Source organism: Triticum dicoccoides, chromosome 2A (genome assembly GCF_002162155.2).
Source record: "Triticum dicoccoides isolate Atlit2015 ecotype Zavitan chromosome 2A, WEW_v2.0, whole genome shotgun sequence".
Classification (NCBI taxonomy): Eukaryota; Viridiplantae; Streptophyta; class Magnoliopsida; order Poales; family Poaceae; genus Triticum; species Triticum dicoccoides.
Genome location: NC_041382.1, coordinates 419,165,329 through 419,183,563, shown reverse-complemented (window position 1 = coordinate 419,183,563; position 18,235 = coordinate 419,165,329).

Below are 18,235 nucleotides of genomic sequence, written 5' to 3'. Positions count from 1 at the left end.
GGCCACGTCGAGAACGGCATGGTGACCTTTTGTGATTGGCAACGCTCTCATTCTGTCTTGAGTCCGCTCGGTAGTTCGAGCGGCCGTGTTAAGAGCAGTGAGGTGGTTTGCCCGGCAGCAAGCACACCCGGCAGGCCATTGGGGATCCGTCCTCAAGGCGCCGCGGCCTAGGTTTCCGTGCCGGCAAGCCTACCCGGTTAACGTAGGGTGGACATACAAAGGGAGATCAAACGGGAAAATAACATGCATCGTTTCAAAAGCATTGCAGAGTTATATTACATCAATTGTTGCTGCAGTTCTAACTGAAGATAAAAATTGTCTTGGTTGTGAACCTGCACCGGCAATAAGAAACAGGGTGCCTATTCCCGGCACTGGCCTTCTATCCTCTGAACTCCATCGATGCGTCTGATGACGGGCTCGATACGCTCCTCGAGCGTCGCGAGGTCCACATCCTCCGGCAAGCTCTCCATCGTAGCGTCGAACTCGAGGTCGGGGTTCTAGTACGCCACCTTGGTGAGGACCTTGGTCATGGCACCCCGGCAAAGCCTCCGGGACTCATCGGCCAGAGAGGCCGCCCTGTTGGAGCGGAACTTCTCCAGGGCCTCGAGAACACCCTCGAAGAACAGGGTCAGCCTAGCATTGGGACTCACATTCGGCTCTGGGACGTACCTCACGTTTGGCATCCCCATGGTAGCCAGCTGCGTGGTGATCCTGCTGGCGACGCCTTGTGGCACCCCGGCTCAGAGCGACCGGTTTACCATGCATTGCCAGCCCAGAGACCATGTCTTCTGGCAACACACAACATCTTGGTACAGAAAAACAACCGCTTTATTGATGCTTGCAGAAGAGTTTACATTACACAACTGTCGAGGCCAAGCGGCACACTCGGTGCGGCTGAACAATATGTACATTATTTGGTGAACATAAAGGGACCTCGATCCAAACAACTACGTGGCAGCGGAATAACGTCGTGGCGGAAGCTCCATATCACAGGGACACCAATGTGGACACGATCTAGACTCGAACAGCGCTCCTCTCCAACGATACTTTCCTGAAATCTGGCATGACACGCCAGGTCAGTACATTAAATGTACTTGCAAGCTCACAAACAGGCATAATCATATTAACAAAACAATATCATGATATTTATCCAATTATTAATAACACAACACAATTTGTCAACATGCTGTGATCATGCTCGAACGTCCCTCGGGACAACTTACCCACTGTGATCATCTCTGGATCACAAACACACCACCAAAGTGGTCTTTCTCAAGAACAACCCGCGATCCTTATGGCGATCACAACCACGACCATCATTTGGTCCCAAATGCCTCGATGGCCTTTCTGCCATTCATCAACAATGCAAAGTCCATAGCTTTGTGCGCAATTTTTATTAGATGTTGACTCACGGTGGGACCTACTACGAGGTGTCCGTGACCGTGGACTCGGCTATCGATAGATTACACACTCTGTAGAGGTAGCACACTGTACCCACACCCCGGAACCCATGGCCTCGCACTCCCATTCGGGTTGACCAACGGCATTCCCACAAAACCCTTCCATTGCCACATCACTCTCCTGGCCACTCAGACCAAAATCCCCAACGGGCTGGTCCTGGGTGGCCCCGTGTCTACGAAATACACCCTGACCTCCATCATGGTCAAAACACTCCCACTCGGGGACTCGGTACCATAATCTCATCAACAAGCACACAAGATTATGCCTGCTTACCGGGCCAGGGCAAGCACGACATAACCTTCCCTAGTTGGAGGCACCAACCAGAGGCCGTGTCAATGGACCGAATCAAGGCCTTCCCACAAAGGCAAATGTGGTTGCACTGGAAAGAAACTCGATTCAGTGGCACCATGACCCAGTCAACGGTATATTCAAGTTGAGTTATATTCAGGTTCAACTTTAAACAAAAAATGACCGGTGTCAAAGCATGCCATGAAATGCAAAACAACACATGCATCATATAATGATAACAATGACCGATGTCATCCATATACACACCAAGCATAAACGTCAACAACTCATATTACTCTACTTGCTCAAAATGACCCACAACTTAACCAAAGTATTTTGCAACAAGTTCTATTAATTTCTTACGCAAGAAAGTAACTCCGATAAATTTCTCATATGCTTGACAAAAAGATTTCACTATCGACAACCCTTAATTTCTTTATCACTAAGTTGGGTTCAAGTAATATGATTAAACAAGTATTTAACAGAATATTTTCTAACAAATTTTTATCAATTTATGAAGGCAAAAACATAGCTAAATAATTACTAACATGCATAACAAAATTATTTCTAACATCACCTCAAATAAATCTTAACTTGCTTTATCCACTAACTAGTTTCAACAATTCTGTAAATCAAGCATAACAACTAACCAATATTTAACAGAATAAAACTAACTCAATAATTATTTAAATGCATGGATTAATCATTTCATTCAAGTAAGAAAATCAAAAATATTGAATGGCACCATGAAAATGTTGTTGTGGCTTGCCTTAGTGCAGATGAGGTTCACAAGCCTCCTGGATATCCTCAAGACAAGCTTCACCTTCTGAAAATAATTTTAAACACAAAAAGAAAATATCAAGAACACTTTTGAAGATCACCAGAAATTCTAAACAGCTTAGAAAAATCTCATCTTTGGTGAGCAGCTAGATTTCTTATCAAAGAACACAATGCAAAAAGAATCAATTCATTTGGACTTATGGTTGAAGATTCATAATTGTTTGAAGTGTTCTATAAATTCAAATGAATTTGAATAAAAAGAAATAGACTGGGGGGTGAAGTCGAAGGCGTAAAGCCCAAGGGCGCCACCACTCGTACCGCTTCGCGCGCGTATAGAGTGGCTGACTAGCGGTCCCCGCTAGTCAGGTGGGGGAAGAGGGAGAAGGAAACAGAGGGGGCCGCGGCTTCGCCGGAGCTCTCACCGGCGACGAGGGCTCCTTGGTCCACACGAGAGGGAGGGATGGCAAGAGGGGGTTGAGGCGCACCTGCCCGTACCCGTAGTTTAGCTAGGGGCGGTCGGACGGCGTCGGAATCGACCTCGCAAGCGGAGGCAGAATGAGGAGGTCATCAGAGTTGAGGAAGACGGCAAGCAGAGGCCACTCCAAGGGCACCAAGCGGGCGAGACGGCCTCACCGGAGGGAGGCGGAGGCCCTGGAGGGGTTGCCCAGGCCTGGGAGGGGCTGGAGCTACTGCGGCGACCAGAGGGGATCGCCGGCGAGCTCGAGCTCGGGGACGGAGGCCCGAGGCTTGCCCGGCCGCGCTCCGGTCTCCTACTCGATAATGGGGTGTGTGTGAGTGTTGGATGGTGCTCGAGGAGGCTGGGGGGGCTCTATTTATAGGCGAGCGGTGAGGGTGTTTCGGGCTCCGCCGGTGGACACCTGTCCGTGGCGCCCGGCTACAAGCGGCGTCAGAGGGAGGGGGAGCAGGCGACGGAGGTCACGCAGCCACTGTGGGCGGGCAGAGATGAGCACAGGGTCAAGAGGATGGCGACGAGCACAGTGTGCTCCGCACTGTTGGGCTGGCCGGACCTTGGCCGTGCTCGCTGAGGCGAGCTCCTGCCTCGGCGAGCGCCAAGGAGGAGTTAAGGACGTTGAGACGATGATGGTGGCGAGGTTTGGCATGGTTGGGCAGGCAGGGAAGCGAGCATGCGAGCAACAGAGGCTCGGGCACGTCGTAGAGCGCGCCGGCTGCATGCCAGCACGCCTCGACAAACGCGGTCACCGTGTGAACTATGGCATCAGGTCGATCTAAGTGTAACTCAATGTCTGGCATGTTGTTCATGGTAGTTTTGAGTGTTACCACGATTTGGTTTGGATCCAGGTGCAGTAGAGAAGTTTTCACACACCAAGTAAGTTTCTGGTCAGTAACTTTGTGATGTTACTGTGGTCAAATGGCTTGGAGTTTGAAGTTGTGCTTTGGAGGCTAGTGATAAGTTACTAAGGTAAAGATGCACAAGAAAGTTCAGGTCAAATGGAGCAAGTAAGATGGTAGTTGCTGTAGAAACCACCATTTCTGTCCAGAACAGAAAAGATTTTCTGTAGCAAAAATATTCCAAAAAGTGATGAAATATTTTTTCTCAGGAAGGTGCTCTAGGGTTCACAGAATTTTTGTGAATTTTCTCAGATTTTTCTGAGCCATAAAAATTGGGGTTGCTTTGAAGCAAACAGATCTGGCTTAGGGTTTTTGAGAGAAAATGAATATTTTTCATTGAAGAAAAATATTCCAAAGATTATTTTGGGGTGGGTCAGAAGTGAAATGATGATTTAGGAGGGAAGTGAAGCACTTGGGTGAAAGCCAAGGATGCCCAAGTGTTTAAGTCCATATGAAAAGATTCAAGAACTCCAAGTTTCAAAAAAATTCAAATGAAAAATCAAGCAAATAAAAAAGGGCAAAACCCAGGCTGTCACAAACCTCCCCCACTTAGAATGAATCTCGTCCTTGAGATTCTGTTGCTTGGGAAAACCATTCTGGATATTGATCCCTAAGGAATTCTTCCTGCTCCCAAGTTGCTTCTGACTCTGTGTGATGCTCCTAATGAACCTTGTAAAATTTTCTGACTTTACTGCGAGTGACCCTTTCCATCTGATCCAAAATTTTGAACGGTATTTCTTCATAAGTTAAATCTTTTGCCAATTCTATCTCAGCCATTGTAGTTAGTTTCTCAGGCTGGGATATGCATCATCTCAATTGCGAAACATGGAACACGTTGTGTATGTCTGCCAATTCCAGGGATAGTTCCAGTTGATATGCTACCGTACCCACTCGAGACATAATCGGGAATGGACCAATGAATCTGGGTGCCAGCTTTCCACGAGTCTGAAATCTCTTGACTCCTTTCATAGGAGTGACTCGGAGGTATATGTGTTCTCTGGGTTCAAAACTGACATGTCGATGCTTGGCATCATAATAACTCTTATATCGAGATTTGGCCAATTGCAGCCTGTCTCGGATTTCCCTAACTTGTTTCTCAGCTTCCAGCATGAGATCCGTTCCGAAGATACGGCTATCTCCAGTCTGAGACCAATTTAGAGGAGTGCGGCACTTACGGCCATACAGAGCTTCGTATGGTGACATCTTTAGACTGGTCTGGAAACTGTTGTTATAAGAGAACTCGGCATACGGCAAGCAGTCTTGCCATTTAGCGCCTTTGGCTAGCACACAGGCTCGCAACATATCTTCGAGTATTTGGTTTACCCGTTGTGTCTACCCATCTGTCTGAGGGTGATAGGCAGTACTATATTTCAGTGTTGTCCCCAAGGCTTGATGGAGACGGGACCAAAAAGCGGAGGTAAATAAAGAACCTCGGTCGAAGTGATAGTTCGGGGTACTCCATGCAGACTAACGATCCTGGATACATACAGTTGTGCAAGTTCATCTGCTCTGTATCTGGTGCTGATTGGAATGAAATGAGCAACCTTGGTTAGGGTGTCTATTATAACCCAGATTGCATCCTTGCCTCGCTGAGTTCTAGGCAATTCTGTGATGAAATCCATGCAAACGTCATCCCATTTCCACTGTGAAACTGGTAGCGGTTGGAGAAGTCCGGCTGGCTTCTGATGATCTGGTTTCACCTTGTTGCATATGTCACAACAGGCTACAAATTAGGCAATGTCTTTCTTCATTCCATCCCACCAGAATATTTTCCTGAGATCCTCATACATTTTCGTACCTCCCGGGTGAATGGAATATGCGGATTTGTGGGCTTCGGACAGGATTTTCTTCTTCAAGTCCGGTTGATTTGGCACACAAATACGTCCACAGAATCGGAGGGTACCGAATTCGTCCTTGGAGAAGTCAGAGGCCTGCTTTGCCATCTAGCCCTTGGCACGTTTTTGTAGATTGGTGTCGGCTGGCTGGGCCTTGCGGATCTCCATCTCAAGTGTGGGGGTAACTTCCAAAATATTAGCGAGGCCAGCATCTATGATGACCAGGTTGAGCTGAGCGATCTCCTCTTGGAGTTTGGTGGGCAATGATTTTAACATGACATTTAAGCTGACAGGCTTTCGACTGAGGGCATCGGCAACGACGTTGTCCTTGCCTGGATGGTAATTTATTCCAAGGTCATAATCCTTGACCAACTCTAGCCATCTTCGCTGACGTAGATTTAAATCTGGCTGAGTGAAAATGTACTTGAGACTTTTGTGGTCGGTAAAAATTTGGCACCTTTTTCCAATGAGGTAGTGTCTCCAAATTTTTAACGCATGAACCACTGCAGCCAATTCCAAATCATGAGTAGGATAATTTCCCTCATGGGGTCGTAGCTGTCGTGATGCATACGCTACTACCTTGCTGTCTTGCATCAACATGCAACCAATACCTTGTCTCAAGGCATCGCAGTACACATCAAAGCTGCGATAAATGTCGGGAAGAGTCAATACAAGTGCGGTTGTCAGACGTATCTTCAGCTCATTAAAACTCTTCCCACAGTCCTCTGTCCACTTAAACTTTGTATCCTTTTTTAGTAGCTCCGTCATGGGTTTAGCAATTTTGGAAAACCCTTCAATAAAATGACGATAGTATCTAGCTAATCCGAGGAAACTTCGGATCTGTGTCACGGTCGTGGGTGGTACCCAACCGAGCACATCCTTTACTTTGCTCGGGTCCACGGCTATACCTTCGGCAGATAGTACATGTCCGAGAAACCCTGCTTTCTTGAGCCAAAATTCGCACTTACTGAACTTGGCGTATAGCTGATGGTCGCGGAGCCGTCGTAGTACTGCTCAGAGGTGATCCTTGTGTTCTTCTTCACCCTTGGAGTAAATGAGGATGTCATCGATGAAGACTACCACGAATTTGTCGAGGAAGTCCATAAATATTGTGTTCATCATATGCATGAAGAAAGCAGGGGCATGGGTGAGACCAAAGGACATCACAGTATATTCGTAAAGACCGTACCGAGTAGTGAATGCGGTCTTAGGAATATCTTCCTTTTTAATCTTGAGGTGATGATATCCGGTCCGTAAATCGAATTTAGAGAATACCTTATCCCCATTGAGCTGATCAAATAGATCATCAATCCTTGGCAGCGGGTATTTATTTTTGATGGTGACCTCATTCAGCTGGCGGTAATCGATGCACATACGGAGACTACCATCCTTTTTGCCCATGCAAATTGCAGGTGATCCCCACGGTGAAGAGCTGGGACGAATATAACCCTTCTGGAGTAATTCGTCAAGCTGTTTCTTTAGCTCCACTAATTCTGACGAGGGCATCCGGTAATACTTCTTGTATAACGATACAGTTCCAGGCACAAGATCTATGGCAAACTCCAGTTCCCGATCTGGTGGCATGCCTGGCAGTTCTTCTGGAAACACATCAGGGTACTCACTGACCACAGGAATAAATTCCAATTCAACCACAGCAGTGCACACTAATTCTGGCTTGGGTGTATTCTTGCGAGCATAGAATTTGGTGAGCTGCCCATTCAGACTGGTCAGATTGACTTCTCGGGTTGCGCAGTTTATGCAAACTTGATATTTGGTCAACCAATTCATACCCAATACAATATCCAAATTTTCAGACTCAATAATTATCAGAGAAGTTGGAAAGTAGACCCCGTTGATATTGATCTCCAGATCACGGCAGACCAGATTGCTCTTGATTATAGATCCCGGGGTTTGTACCAGCATATTTTTGCCCAAAATTGTGCAAGGAAAATTGTTTAGGGCGGCAAAACTCTGAGAAATAAAAGAATGGGAAGCCCCAGAGTCAAATAAAATTATGGCAGGTATGTCATTCACAGAAAACATACCAATGACAACTTCTGGCTTCTCTTGGGCTTCATCGGCAGAGATATGATGCACGTGCCCGGTGAGGTTTCGCTGGTTTGGCAATGACTCCATAAAATTGACTTGTGGCCGGCTTAGGGCATTCATCTTGTTGTTCTTGGGGTACTGCTTGGCATAAGTCCGTGCTGCCCGCAAATGAAACAAGATTTATTGCACTAACGCTCCTCATGCATTGGATTGGTCACAATATTCTTGACTTGAGTGGTGGTCTTCTTAACATTCTGCTGCCAATTTGGCATGTATTCCACCTGAGTCTGCTGCCAGGTACGAGCCTTTTGCACAGGTTGCCCATCCTTCTTTAGCTCAAACTTGCGCTTGTTGTCGTTAGCAGGCCTATTATCTGATATAAGCTTGTGCTCCCTTTCAGCAATGAACGCCTTGTCCACCAAAGGTTGGGAATCCGTGAAATCAAACATACTGAGAGCACACCGAAGTTGTAGATTTAAACCTCCAAGAAATCTGTCAATCTTCCTTTCTTCGGTGGCCACGTCATACAGAGAGTAACAGGCCAAATGATTGAATTTTTGCAGATATTCAGCCACAGACTGATTTCCTTGGACGAGCGCGATAAATTCACGCTGCTTGGCCTTCATAACTCTAGTAGGGATATGATATTTTCTGAACTTATCCTTAAATTTTTCCAAGGTGATTTCCTCATCAATCGGCCACATGGCCTTTGTATTTTCCTACCATATGGCAGCTGCGCCTTCAAGGTAATGAGTTGCAAATGGAACTTTATCATTTCCTTCAGTACAGGCAATCTCAAGCTTTTTCTCCATTGTGCGCAACCAATCGTCTGCATCCAATGAGTCAACAATCTGACTGAAACTGGGTGGATTGGTCCTCTGAAAATCTGATAGCTTTGAGTGATGACCATTCTGATTTCCATTCTGTCCAACCATAGCTTGAACACTTCTCAATATTTCAATCGGATCATTGTTCCTTTTTTCTTCAAACATACGCAGAATTTGCTCGGTGGAGGGAGGATCAGGCGGTGGAGGTGGTGGCTAAACGTATGGCTCGGGAGAATGTCCTGCTTGTCTTGCGGAACGACAAACAGGAGTTCCCTCATGAACGTTGCTACTGCTGCCTCCCCGCGTCATCCTATTGTGGATTTTCCCAAGACAACGCAATCGAGATGAGAAACACCCAAAAATAAAATTGGGGAAAAGCCAGCGACAAATCCCGGAAGAAAGCAGAAGAGCGAAAAATACGGCGAATAAAGTCTCAACATAATTATACATAGACTCATACATGAAAAGTAAACAACATGGCTGGTTCACTACTCTCATACAGGCAACAAAACATCATGACTAGTACGACTACATCCATACATCATCCAAACAACTACAAATACTCAAAGATACTGCTGCTCTGCTGGTGCTGCGGCGTCCTCCCCTGAAGCGGTCTCGGATCCCGAACTGATGTAGTTAATGGAAACCTCCAGGTTAAAGGTAACACGACAGCGCTGCCTCGAGGGCTCTCCCTCAGGGGCAGGGGTAGGATGAAGCATCGAGGCTACAGGGATAGTGAGAAGTGAGACCCACTCGACAGGAGTACTGAGAGGGTTCGCGGGGAGACGCCCGTGCTACTCAGGGGAGTCACATGTGAAATAGGGGAGCTAGAACTGACTGGGACATAAGGGGTAAATCCCAGTGAAGACGGAATAGTGGCGGATCTAGAAGTGACCAAAGTAGCGGCTAAAGCAGTACGGGTACGAGTTAGCTCTCGAGCCAGCTCGTGGATCATGAGATAGCTAGCTGTGACATAACGAGCTAGGTGGCTAGCAACACTATCAGACTTCGGATCAATGAGAGGGAAACGAACACGACCGTTGTCATGCAGAGATGGGTAGTAGTAGAAACCTGGGTGGTTCTGCATTCGGACCTTGTTGTAGCGAAGCTCGACAAGGACCTCGAATGCAGCAAACTGGACAGCCTGAGAAGTGGTGGAGGCATAACCGCTCCGAGAAGTATGAGTGTAAGAGCTGGAATCGGAACTAGTGCGCGAAGTGACCATTGTGTGATACTCATATACGGAATCCTCTAGATGCTCCCAGTACACGCGATAAACTGGGTCGTCTCCGAGAGGGTACAACCGACGCCACACATTGCGAAGGAGGTACGATGACGTGTACGACATCAGCTGCAACTGGCACGGATATGGCACCGGAGCCATCTACACACACAACAATTAGCAGGTTAGCATAAAAATATATAAACCGAATGCATGCAACGCAACAATCAGCACCAATTACTACCGGCACTCAACTAAAACTCATATCTAGTGTCCAGTTAACGTGTCGTAGTCTAGCATGGCCTACACACAGCACGGCTCTGATACCAAGCGTTGTGGCACCCACGCTCAGAGCGACTGGTTTACCATGCATTGCCAGCCCAGAGACCATGTCTTCTGGCAACACACAACATCATGGTACAGAAAAACAACCGCTTTATTGATGCTAGCGAAAGAGTTTACATTACACAGCTGTCGAGGCCAAGCGGCACACTCGGTGCGGCTGAACAATATGTACATTATTTAGTGAACATAAAGGGGCCTCGATCCGAACAACTATGTGGCAGCGGAATAACGTCGTGGCGGAAGCTCCATATCACAGGGACACCGATGTGGACACGATCTAGACTCGAACAGCGCTCCTCTCCAACGATACTTTCCTGAAATCTGGCATGACACGCCAGGTCAGTACATTAAATGTACTTGCAAGCTCACAAACAGGCATAATCATATTGACAAAACAATATCATGATATTTATCCAATTATTAATAACGCAACACTATTTGTCAACATGCTGTGATCATGCTCGAACGTCCCTCGGGACAACTTACCCACTGTGATCATCTCTGGATCACAAACACACCACCAAAGTGGTCTTTCTCAAGAACAACCCGCGATCCTTATGGCGATCACAACCACGACCATCATTTGGTCCCAAATGCCTCGATGGCCTTTCTGCCATTCATCAACAATGCAAAGTTCATAGCTTTGTGTGCAATTTTTATTAGACGTTGACTCACGGTGGGACCTACTACGAGGTGTCTGTGACCGTGGACTCGGCTATCGATAGATTACACACTCTGTAGAGGTAGCACACTGTACCCACACCCCGGAACCCATGGCCTCGCACTCCCATTCGGGTTGACCAACGGCATTCCCACAAAACCCTTCCATTGCCACATCACTCTCCTGGCCACTTCGACCCAAATCCCCAACGGGCTGGTCCTGGGTGGCCCCGTGTCTACCAAATACACCCTGACCTCCATCGTGGTCAAAACACTCCCACTCGGGGAGTCGGTACCATAATCTCATCAACGAGCACACAAGATTATGCCTGCTTACCGGGCCAGGGCAAGCACGGCATAACCTTCCCTAGTTGGAGGCACCAACCAGAGGCCATGTCAATGGACCGAATCAAGGCCTTCCCACAAAGGCAAATGTGGTTGCACTGGAAAGAAACTCGATTCAGTGGCACCATGACCCAGTCAACGGTATATTCAAGTTGAGTTATATTCAGGTTCAACTTTAAACAAAAAATGACCGGTGTCAAAGCATGCCATGAAATGCAAAACAACACATGCATCATATAATGATAACAATGACTGATGTCATCCATATACACACAAAGCATAAACACCAACAACTCATATTACTCTACTTGCTCAAAATGACGCACAACTTAACCAAAATATTTTGCAACAAGTTCTATTAATTTCTTTCGCAAGAAAGTAACTCCGATAAATTTCTCATATGCTTGACAAAAAGATTTCACTATCAACAACTCTTAATTTCTTTATCCCTAAGTTGGGTTCAAGTAATATGATTAAACAAGTATTTAACAGAATATTTTCTAACAAATTTTTATCAATTTATGAAGGCAAAAACATAGCTAAATAATTACTAACATGCATAACAAAATTATTTCTAACATCACCTCAAATAAATCTTAACTTGCTTTATCCACTAAACTAGTTTCAACAATTCTGTAAATCAAGCATATCAACTAACCAATATTTAACAGAAAAAAATAACTCAATAATTATTTAAATGAATGGATTAATCATTTCATCCAAGTAAGAAAATCACAAATATTGAAATGGCACCATGAAAATGTTGATGTGGCTTGCCTTAGTGCAGATGAGGTTCACAAGCCTCTTGGTGTTCCTCAAGACAAGCTTCACCTTCGGAAAATAATTTTAAACACAAAAAGAAAATATCAAGAACACTTCTGAAAATCACCAAAAATTCTAAACAGCTTAGAAAAATCTCATCTTTGGTGAGCTGCTAGATTTCTTATCAAAGAACACAATGCAAAAAATAATCAATTCATTTGGACTTATGGTTGAAGAGTTATAACGGTTCGAAGTGTTCTGTAAATTCAAATGAATTTGAATAAAAAGAAATAGACAGGGGGTGATGTCGAAGGTGTAAAGCCCAGGGGTGCCACCACTCGTACTGCTTCGCGCGCATACAGAGTGGCTGACTAGCGGGCCCCGCTAGTCAGGTGGGGGACGAGGGAGAAGGAAACAGAGGGGCCCGCGGCTTCGCCGGAGCTCTCGCCGGCGACGAGGGCTCCTTGGTCCAGACGAGAGGGAGGGATGGCAAGAGGGGGTTTAGGCGCACCTGCCCGTACCCGTAGTGTAGCTAGGGGCGGTCGGACGGTGTCGGAATCGACCTCGCAAGCGGAGGCAGAATGAGGAGGTCATCGGAGTTGAGGAAGACGGCGAGTAGAGGCCACTCCAAGGGCGCCAAGCGGGCGAGACGGCCTCACAGGAGGGAGGTGGAGGCCCTGGAGGGGTCGCCCAGGCCTGGGAAGGGCTGGAGCTACTGCGGTGACCAGAGGGGATCGCCGGCGAGCTCGAGCTCGGGGAAAGCGGCCCGAGGCCTGCCCCGCCAGGCTCCGGTCTCCTACTCGATCATGGGGTGTGTGTGAGTGCTGGATGGTGCTCGAGGAGGCTAGCGGGCTCTATTTATAGGCGAGCAGCGAGGGTGCTTCGGGCTCCGTCGATGGACACCTGTCCATGGCGCCTGGCGATGAGCATCGTCAGAGAGAGGGGGAGAAGGTGACGGAGGTCACGCGGCCACTGTGGGCGGGCGAAGACGAGCACATGGTCAAGAGGATGGCGACGAGCACAGTGCGCTCCGCACTGTTGGGCTGGCCGGACCTTGCCCGTGCTCGTTGCGGCAAGCTCCGGCGTCGGCGAGCGCCAAGGAGGAGTTAAGGACGTTGAGACGATGATGGTGGCGAGGTTTGGCATGGTTGGGCAGGCGGGGAAGCGAGCACGCGAGCAACAGAGGCTCGGGCGCGTCACAGAGCGCGTCGGCTGCATGCCAGCACGCCTGGACGAACGCGGTCACCGCGTGAACTATGACATCAGGTCGATCTAAGCGTAAACTCAATGTCTGGCATGTTGTTCGTGGTAGTTTTGAGTGTTACCACGATTTGGTTTGGATCCAGGTGCAGTAGAGAAGTTTTCACACACCAAGTAAGTTTCTGGTCAGTAACTTTGTGATGTTACTGTGGTCAAATGGCTTGGAGTTTGAAGATGTGCTTTGGAGGCTAGTGATAAGTTACTAAGGTAAAGATGCATAAGAAAGTTCAGGTCAAATGGAGCAAGTAAGATGGTAGTTGCTGTAGAAACCACCATTTTTGTCCAGAACAGAAAAGATTTTCCGTAGCAAAAATATTCCAAAAAGTGATGAAATATTTTTGCTCGGGAAGGTGCCCTAGGGTTCAGAGAATATTTGTGAATTTTCTCAGATTTTTCTAAGCCATAAAAATTGGGGTTCCTTTGAAGCAAATAGATCTGGCTTAGTGTTTTCGAGAGAAAATGAATATTTTTCATTTAAGAAAAATATTCCAAAGATTATTTTGGGGTGGGTAAGAAGTGAAATGATGATTTAGGAGGGAAGTGAAGCACTGGGGTGAAAGCCAAGGATGCCCAAGTGTTTAAGTCCATATGAAAAGATTCAAGAACTCCAAGTTTCAATAAATTTCAAATGAAAAATCAAGCAAATAAGAAAGGGCGAAACCCAGGCTATCACACGCCTGCAAGGCGGTTGATCCAGAGGTGCTCTCCCATCACAAAATCCTCGTGGTTGGTGGCTTCGTTCTTCTGCAGCTGCCTCTCCTTCTCCAGATTCTTTGTCAGGGTCTCCTCCCGGGCCCTGACCTCCGACAACGTCCCCTCAAGACCCTCCAGCTTCAGCTTCAGGTCTTGGATGGAGTCGTTGGCCTTGGAGAGTAGCTCGGCCTTGCCGAGGACTGTGGCCTGCGCGTCAGCCAAAGCGCCTTTGGCCACATCCCTCTCCCTCATCAGCTCTAGGATCTGCGTCTTCAGCCCGTCCCGCTCCACCTCTACCTCGCTCACCTTGCCGACATGGACCTGGGCCTGAGCATTGAGTGCCTCCTCGTGCCTCTCCTCCAGTTCCTGGGTCCGCTGCATGACAAGCTTGTTGACCCCCTCGTCCTTGCCATGGAGTGTCGCGGTGAGTTTCTCCTCGCGAGCGGCAAGGTCCTCCTCCCGGGAGTTTAGCGTGGCCTGGTGCTAGTGCCGAGCGGCCTCGTCCTTGGAGGCTTGTTGTCTCACCGCCTCCTGGGCCTTCTCGATATCGGCCTGCTTCATGACAAGCTCCAGCTTGCGCTCGGCCAGCAGATCCTGGGCGGTCTTCAGTTCCTCATAGGCCTGACGGAACCAAGCCTCCGTCTCGGCAATGCGCCCCTTGAGGTCCTCCTCCGCCTTGTCCACCACCGCCACCCTGGACTTGGCCTTCTCCAAGCGGGCATGGTGAAGAGCCTGGAGCTTATGGAAGTTGGCGCTCATGCCCTGGAGGAGCCACTCTTCCTGGGAACCGCCGCCACCAGCGCTCGGTTCGTCAATGACCTGAAGCCCGGTGGCGGCAAGCACCTCGTCGTCGAACACCTCCCCCTCGGCAGGCGCCTTGGTGCTCGCCGTCCATGGGAGGTGCATGAACAGGTCGTCGCTCACCTTCAGGTACTTGCCTGAACTATAGGCGGCGGAGGAGGAAGGATGGTCGCCAACCACCTCCTCCTCGACAGCGGCCTTGTTGGCCTCCCCGGCGGGCCCCTGCCAGCCTCCCCAGCAGGCCCCTCGGCGACGTCCTCAGCAGTGCCCTTGGCGGCCTCCTCAGTGGCAATCTTGTCAGACTCGACCGCGGCATCCCTGGAAACCTCCTCGATGACGGTGTCCATGTCCTCCCGGTCCGCCGAGGAAGGAACTGGATACCAAGAAAGGGAATGAGGCGAAGTCAAAACCAAAATTCAAAATAAGGAAAACAAGCGGGGACAGAAGACTAATAACTCACCCGTGCCAGGCTGGGAAGAAGTGGCCCCCTCCCCACCAACATTCAGTGCCGAGACGGAGCTGCTGGCGCCCGGGTTCGCCTCCTCCTCCTCCGTGTGCATTGGCTTGGTACTTGGCGCCCTTGCCGGGGACGCCCCTTGGGGCGGCGTGGTTGATGGGGGCGGCGTGTTGGGGGTGGCCCTCAGTGGCTCCTCCAGCTGTCGTCCTCCTCCTGCAACCATGGCAAGGTCAGCACCAAGAGATCATGCCCCATCACACGTTGATGGGGAGCGAGTGATGAACGCACGCTGGGGGCTGCTATCCGGGCTTCTCTCCATCACCAGCGACGTACTCGAGGTGCCTGCCGGGGGCTGGCCGCCCGTCGAGGCCCTGGCTCTCTTCGCCACCCTCTAGGCCAGCGTCTCCATATCCCTGCAAAGATGAAGACAAGTCAAGAAAAGCGACACGGTCTGAGGGGACAGAGATGACAAAAGACAAGATACTTACTCATCCTCCGCCTCCTCTTCCGCCGCCTTCCTCTTCCTCCTCGGGCTAAGGGACCCAAGGTCGAAGATGACCTCCGTGTCATCGTCTGCGGGAGGAGGGGAAGAGGGTGGAGTCCGAGGACGCTTGGACGAAGAAGAGGCAATCGCTTTCTTCTTCGCCACCGCAGCCTTCACCGCCTTCCTCGCCATCGCGGCCCTCGTCTGGCGCACGGACGCCTCCTGAGTTTGTTGCGGCTGCACGGCCCTGCCGAGCCGGACCAACTCACCAGAGCTGGCCTGCCGTAGGACACGCCCTCTCCCCGTAGCCGGGGGGTCGACAGCCTCGACCTCCTCCCCACACAACTCATCGACCACATCTTCAATGAGAGGGGGCCCGGTGTCGGCGTTGCTGGCCTCCCCAGTGGATTCCGCCCACTAGGCGAGCTCCTTATCCTCCACAACCGCCGCGGCCTCATCCTCCATGCCGCCAGCGCTGTCGGCCTTCTTAGCGAGCTCCGCCTCTGCCGCCAGCGCTGCGGGCCTCCTTGGCGAGCTCCGCCTCCGCCGCCCTGGCGGCGATATAGTCCAGCTCCGCTTGGGTGTTGTCCTGGATGAGTAGCAGCTCGTCACGGACGTACTTCTCCGACAAGGTGTCAAAGAACTTCTGCACCTGATCCGCCTCCAGCTCGGCCCAATTTGGGTCAAGGCCGTGCGCATTACAGTCCAGCATCCTGGTGATGATGTCGGTTTGGCAAGAGTTGTTGCTCAGCGGGACCACCCCCACCGGCAACCCAAACAGGGGCCCCATGGCGACCTTGCCGGCCTTCACGGCCTTGCCAGTCCTCTCGGCCCTGCCGTCGCGGTCCACGTCAAGATGAAAAAGCCGCTGGCAGAAGTGGGCATGCCCCATCACCATGAAGTTGTGGTTCAAGCCTGGGCGAAGCCGCATGATGTTAGCCGCATTCCCGAAAAGCCAGGCCGGCCTCCCCTTGTTGTGTGCAGTGGAGTGATTCGGCGGCAGATGAAATCTACCCCAATCATCTCCAGGGTGAGCCCGACAATGGTGAGGCGATGGATCCTAGCGATGATGACCTTGACCTTCTCATCCTGGGCGTCGACATCGCCCCAGTCGTCTCTGTGAACCGGCGGCGCCTGGTGAACCTGGCAAAATTCCTATGGGTCCTCCTCCTCAATCGAGCACCACCGGCTCCGCCACTCCTCCCACCTCTCCTTCTGAGTGCCCTCCGAATATGTTCCCTTCTCCTAGGTCCTTGGGATCCAGGCGACACAACCGGAGATGGTGCCTCCCTTATGGATCCGAGGATAGAAGTAGTGGCAGAAAAGCGTCATGTTGGGATGCACTCCGACGAAGCCCTCGCAGAGATGGGCGAAAAGGGCCATGCACGCCACGGCATTTGGAGTGAAATCCAGAAGGTGGAAGCCATAGGTGTGCATGACATCATTGAAGAAATTGGAGAAAGGGGGCAGAGGCCGCATGAAATGTAATCGACGAAGAATGGGTACCGATTTGGGCCGGCCTTGGCGAAATCAGCGGGGATGATGCGCCTGGCCTGATGCCCCGTCGTCACCCCCACCCCCTCCCCCCCCATCTTGCACCCCCACAGGGGCTTGAAGTTGTCCCGGAGATGGACCGCGTCGACCATCGAGGGAAAGTAGGCGAGCGGCGTCCTCCGTGCCACCAACTCACTCTCCGATGGCTCCTTCCCCCGCGTCCTTGGTCACTCCCTTGCCTTTGCTGGTGTTGGGTGCCATGGCGGCTGCGAGAGGTGAAGGATGAAGGACAGCGAAGACGCGGCAGCGGCGAGCGAGAGCAAGAGCTTGAGGAGGAAGAAGGAGGGGACGGCGGTTCCGAGATTGGAGAAGGCACAGAGGGTAAATGAGCAGCGCGCCCGCGGTTATTCCTTTTTATGGGGAAGGCGCGGGCTGCCTCTTTACCATTTACTGCGACATGACGCATGCGTGCGGAAACCGCCCCACGCATGACCCCCACGTCACGCATGACCCTTTGCATCGCGCGTTCAATGCGGGTCGTGGGGAAGCGGAGCGAGCGAAGGAGTTACTACAAGTAAAATTCCGCCCCGCCTGCCCGCGCACCATTCTGGGCCTAGCCCAACAACGCGTTACGCTTATGTGTGGCCCAGGCCCGAGGGCTCCTGTCGGTGTACAAAAGTAGGGGCTCCTCTTTGTACCCCTTTACTTGTGCACGGGCAGTCAGAGCCGCGCCCGCGGCCGCACTGAGTAGGGCGGAGGAGGGAAGCCGGAGCACAAGACAACCGAAGCAACGCCAAGACCCGAGATGCAAAGAGCAAGGGAGCCAAGTGGACTCCCCCAGCAAGACCCTTGCCTGGGCAGCCTCCGCAGCCCCGGCAAGAGCCTTGCCAGAGCAACTTGCCCTATGCCAGCAGAGCGCGCCGCCCTTGAGCCAAGGGGTTCCAACGCCATCAACCACATTGGAACCAAGGCTCGGGAGACACCTCCATGGTGGCATGCGGATCTTTGTGGAGATCATAAATACACAAGATCAGATCAGGACCAAAAGACAACGATCCTTGGCAAGATCCTTGCCAAGGAAATCCACGAGACCCCCGGCAA